Consider the following 6,000-nt stretch of genomic DNA (forward strand, 5'->3'; position numbering starts at 1 on the left):
TTGACCTTGGTCAAGGTTAACTTTTCCCAGTTAGCCAGGATTCTGCTCCACCTAGGGTGGAGTGCACGTAGTAAAGGTTAAGTTCATTGTTCTTCCTGGTATAGGGATTCCTGAATTAAACAGGTGACCCACCCAGCTGCCGGAGCAGTCAAGACGAAGACCTCCAAGAGAAGCTAGACAACTTCCACCGGAACTCAGCCTGGAGTCTGGGGGGAAGGGTTTGCCCGAACTGTTATAAGGTCTGGCGCCATTAAAGTTTACGGCTTCGATCAGTGAACATTGACCTAGCCGTACTTTCTTTTCGCCGCTCTTCCCTATGACCCCAAAATTCTCTCAACAGGTAACCCAGTTTACATGTAGCTGCTGGCGGCTACACAACAGCAACTTATTTTTGGCTCTTGACCAGCTATGAAGCTCTGTGGTAGAAGAAGCAGGCTCTTCTTTTAAAGTTTCTGCATTTGCAGTTGTGACAGGGCAGGCTAAGGGACTGGTCATGTCCTCAGCCACACTTTCTTGTCATGCATGACAGGGTTCACAACAGGGAGGTCATTGGTCCTCCTGGATTGCTGACTATGACTTTTTTTGTGGGAATGATCTGGGCCATGAGTGGAGAGGAACCCCAAGAAAACTGGAGAGAGTCAAAATAAGACGAGACTTGGAGAATGGGCAGCTGCAGGGATGGGACTTAGGAGGAAGCGGGTGGGGTTAGGAGTTTTACCATGAACAATACTGTGATGGTTTGTATATGCTTGGCCCAGGGAGTGGCACTATTAGGAGGTGTGGTTTTGTTGAAGTAGGTGTGGGCATGGGATTAAGAGCCTCACCCTAGCTGTCTGGAAGTCAGTCTTCCATTAGAAGCCTTCAGATGAAGACGTAGAACTCTCAGCTCCTCCTGCACCATGCCTGCCGAGATGCTGCCATGTTCCCACTTTCATGATAATGGACTGAACCTCAGAACCTGTAAACCAGTCCCAATTAAATGCTGTCTTTATAAGACTTGTGTTGGTCGTGGTGTCTGTTCCCAGCAATAAAACCCTAACTAAGAGAGAAGTTGGTACCAGGGACTAGGGTATAACTGTGATAGGCCTGACCATGCTTTTGTTTGGAAGAATGCGTATTTTGGGACTTTGGACTTGGAAAGCCATGAAATGTTTTGAATGGGGCTTAATGAGCCACCCTAGCAGGAATATGAATAGAAGACTTTATTGCTGTGAGAGATTTGAATTGTGCAGACTTGGTCCAATGGTTTTCAGAGGAGAAGAATTTCAGTATATAGTGTAAAAGCTGTTTTTGTGGTATTTTGGTGAAGAATGTGGCTTCTTTTTGCCCTTGTCTGAACCGTCTCCCTGAAGCTAAGGTAAAGAGATTTATATTAATTGCATTGACAAGGGAAGTCACAAAAAAACCCAGCAGAGACTTTGTTCTCTGGCTAAGGCTTATGAAAAGCATTTTGAAGAAGCATAGTAAGCTTAGAAAGGAAAAATATAAAATATATGGTTCAAGTATTAAAGGGGCACCAGGAAGTGAAACGAAGCTGAATCCTATGTTCTAGGAGATAACAGATGAAGGGACTTTGGGGCAAGATCCTACCCAAATAAATTTAGATCCAGGCAAGGTGGTACACACCTTTACTCCCTGGAGATGGGTATGCAGATCTCTGAGCTCAAGGTCAATCCACAGAGCAAAATCTAGGACAGCCAAGCTTAGGTAGTGAAGGAGTTGGAAAACAGAAAGCTGGTGGTAATGTAATAGAACAAGGGGCCATGTTCCAGCTCCTACAAGCAGCAGAACTCAGCAGCTTCAGCCATAGGGCCCTGGCTTTAGAGTGAGAAATAGAAGGGACTGCTGGGACAATTGATGCTGGTTAGCCGGAGCTAAGAAATTTACTGTGATTAAGAGACCAGCATCACTGAAGTGAAATCTTCTGGGAAATGGTTTTTGAGAGCACGAAGAAGCTGTGTTCCAGAGACAGCCTAGGTTGTACCTCGTGCTGCAGCTGTACTTGGTAATGTGTAAGAGTCACTCAGGTGGGAGTGGTTTTGAAGCATGAAAGGGTCATGGACAGCAGCTTTGCACTGTGAGAGGCCATGGAAGGCCATTGGTGAAGGTGCAACCTCAGTTGTAGCTGATGGCCCATGGCTGAAGGGCTCATGCAAAGGAGTTGAGGCTTGGCACCATGAAGAGAGCCTATAAGAGGCTATCGGTGAAGCCTAGTTGCAGCAGAAGACCTCAGTGTAGTAGAGCTGCTACAGGATGATCACCAAAAAAACAGCAGCAGTTTTCAACTGCTTGGTTGGATCAACCTGAGCTTAGAGTACTACAGAGGACAGAGCTGGAGAAGTGACATCAGCCCTTTGGAGGGGCCCAGAAGATCATGTGTGGATCCAGACACTGAAACAAGAAGCTGTAACACTGAAGCTGCCTTGAAGAGCCACAAATTTTTGATATGCCAGAGCCATAGGATATCTGCTAAGGAGTGCTGCTAACAGGGAGTAGAACTAACCCAGGAAAATAAATTTGTTGCAGTTAACAAAGATGAAAAAGGAGTTGGAGATCTGAAGACCACTTTGACATTAGGCATGGAGATGCAGAGTTTGGAGTTTGCCCATCTAGTTTCCTGTCTTGATTTGGGGATTACAATTAAGTAATTGGTTGGATCTCACTTTAAACTTTGGACTTTTAACATTGTTGAGACTGCTGTAGACTATGGGGACTTTGGAAGTTGGACTAAATGTACTTTTTTATTATGTTATGGCTAGCCATACCCATAGACTCATGTGTTTGGACAAGCCTATGGGGGCCAGGGAGTGGAATGTGATGGTCTGTATATGATTGGCCCAGGGAGTAGCACTATTAGGAGTGTGGCCTTGTTGGAGTAGGCGTGTCACTGTGGGCGTGGGATTAAGACCCTCCCTCTAGCTGTCTAGAAGTCAGTCTTCCACTAGCAGCCTTCCACTAGCAGCAGATGAAGAACTCTCAGCTCTGCCTGCATCACACCCGCCTAGATGCTGCCCTGCTCCTACTTTCTTGATAATGGACTGAACCTCTGAACCTGTAAGCCAGCCCCAAGTAAATGTAGTCTTCTGTAAGACTTGCCTTGGTTATGGTGTCTATTTCCAGCAGTAAAACCCCAACTAAGACCAACGCCTTAGCTCTCAGTGAGCATTCCTCAAGGGATGCAGAGACTGGAAAACAGTGACATTATTTTTGAATTCCTAGACTATTTTCTGGAATAATTCCACAATCAACCTGAAACAAGCAAGAATTTATAGGTTTGTGAACGTGACCTGAGGCTAGGATACTTCCCCAGGCTCCAGACTGCTTGTTTGTGTGTTTTCATGAGAGGATCTCACCAGCAGTTGTGTCCCCGTCTTCTCTCCAAGCTCCCCCACTTCTGTTCCTCTTAACCTTCCACAGCACTGACTGCTCACTTTCAGGGTCCATAAAAATGTTTTCTGACCTTTTAAAGTTGGCACAACATAGACTTTCTTGGACTTACTTTGTTACCCGTGGAGCCACAAAATAATTTTTTTCGGGTTTTTTTTTCCTTTGTGGAGAGTTGGAGGTTAGGGGTTAGGGGAAGAGTTAGGCGTCCACAAAACCCAAAATGCTGAGAGTCCAAGAAGGTCCCAGAACAAGCCTCCATCTTCTGCCATCTTGTCTTCTAATTAGGCCAAATCCTGCTCCTCACTCAAGTGCAGAACCATTCATAATTAGGACAGGTTTAATTCAGTGGTGAAATCTTTGCAACATTGCTTATCCATAGACTTAAACCCAAATCCTCAGCTTTACATGAGATAAAATTGCCACAGTAATTTGTCACCTGCCAATGTATTTCCCAATGGTCCTGACATCAAGAGCTCCCTCTGATCCCTGCTCTACGAGTTGCTTAAAGTGCTTAGTAATCTTGGGATCACATCTCCAGGTTATTTTTTTTATTGATATATTTTTTATTTACATTTCAAATGATTTCCCCTTTTCTGGGTCCCCACTCCCCGCAAGTCCCATAAGCCCTCTTCCCTCCCCGTTCCTCTATCTACCCCTTCCTGCTTCCCTGTTCTGGAATTCCCCTATACTCTTGCACTGAGTCTTTCCAGAACCAGGGGCCACTCCTCCATTCTTTTTGGACATCATTTAATATGTGGATTATGTCTTGGGTACTCAAAGTTTCTAGGCTAATATCCACTTATCAGTGAGTGCATACCATGTTTGATCTTTTGAGACTGGGTTACCTCACTTAGTATGATGTTCTCCAGCTCCATCCATTTGTCTAAGAATTTCATGAATTCATTGTTTCTAATGGCTGAATAGTACTCCATTGTGTAAATATACCACATTTTTTGTATCCATTCCTCCACTGAAGGACACCTGGGTTCTTTCCAGCTTCTGGCTACTACAAATAGGGCTGCTATGAACATAGTGGAACATGTGTCCTTATTGCATGCTGAAGAATCCTCTGGGTATATGCCCAGAGGTGGTATAGCAAGGTCCTCAGGAAGTGTCATGCCCAATTTTCTGAGGAACCGCCAGACTGATTTCCTGCAAAGTGGTTGCACCATCTTGCAATCCCACCAGCAGTGGAGGAGTGTTCCTCTTTCTCCACATCCTCGCCAACACCTGCTGTCTCCTGAGTTTTTGACCTTAGCCATTCTGACTGGTGTGAGGTGAAATCTCAGGGTTGTTTTGATTTGCATTTCCCTAATGATTAATGATGTTGAACATTTCTTAAGGTATTTCTCAGCCCTCTGAAGTTCTTCATGTGAAAATTCTTTGTTTAGCTCCGTACCCCACTTTTCAATGGGGTTATTTGGTTCTCTGGGTTCTACCTTCTTGAGTTCTTTGTATATATTAGATATTAGCCCTCTGTCAGATTTAGGGTTGGTGAAGATCCTTTCCCAATCTGTTGGTTGACGTTTTGTCCTTTTGACAGTGTCCTTTGCCTTACAGAAACTTTGTAGTTTTATGAGGTCCCATTTGTCAATTCTTGATCTTAAAGCATAAGCTATTGGTGTTCTATTCAGGAACTTTTCCCCTGTGCCCATGTCCTCAAGGGTCTTCCCCAGTTTCTTTTCTATTAGTTTCAGTGTGACAGGTTTTATGTGGAGGTCCTTGATCCATTTGGAGTTGAGCTGAGTACAAGGAGATAAGAATGGATCGATTCACATTCTTCTGCATGCAATCTACAGATTCAATGCTATCCCCATAAAAATCCCAATCCAGTTCTTTATAGAGCTAGAAAGAGCAATTCTCAAATTCATCTGGAATAACAAAAAACCCAGGATAGCTAAAACTATTCTCAATAGTAAAAGAACTTCAGGGGGATTCAGTATCCCAGACTTTAAACTTTATTACAGAGCAATAGTGATAAAAACTGCATGGTATTGGTACAATGTCAGGCAAGCGGATCAATGGAACAGGATTGAAGACCCAGAAATGAACCAACACACCTATGGTCACTTGATCTTCGACAAAGGAGCTGAAAGCATCCAGTGGAAAAAAAGATAGTCTTTTCAACAAATGGTGCTGGTTCAATTGGAGGTCTCCAGGTTATTTTGTGAGGTCTGGCCCTTTAGTCTTCCCATAAATGTTACCTTCTCAAGGCTGTCTCTCTGATCACCAGACCTGAAGGTCCCCTGCCATCACCCTTACTGACACCCTTTATTCTTTTTCCTTCTTAGCTTGCAGTGACATTTGTATGAATACTTAGACAATGTCCGGGTAGGATCTACATCTGCATGATTCATACGCATCTCCAGCGATCAAAACAATGCCTCACTATGACTGCAGAAATAACCCACTGAAGATTTTATAAATTGATATCTTTAGAAATGAATGACTGAGTCTATAGTATAATGAGATCTTTATAGTAAAGATTTGAATGGTTTGCTATTAGTTTCTTTTTTTCCTTACTGAAGCCTCTTCTATATTGTCAGTGTTTACCCATGTCTCTGCTGGGAGTCCATTTTCTTCAGGGAAATCTCTTGCTGGTCTCAGCTTTTG

Source organism: Apodemus sylvaticus, chromosome 9 (assembly GCF_947179515.1).
Source record: "Apodemus sylvaticus chromosome 9, mApoSyl1.1, whole genome shotgun sequence".
Classification (NCBI taxonomy): domain Eukaryota; kingdom Metazoa; phylum Chordata; class Mammalia; order Rodentia; family Muridae; genus Apodemus; species Apodemus sylvaticus.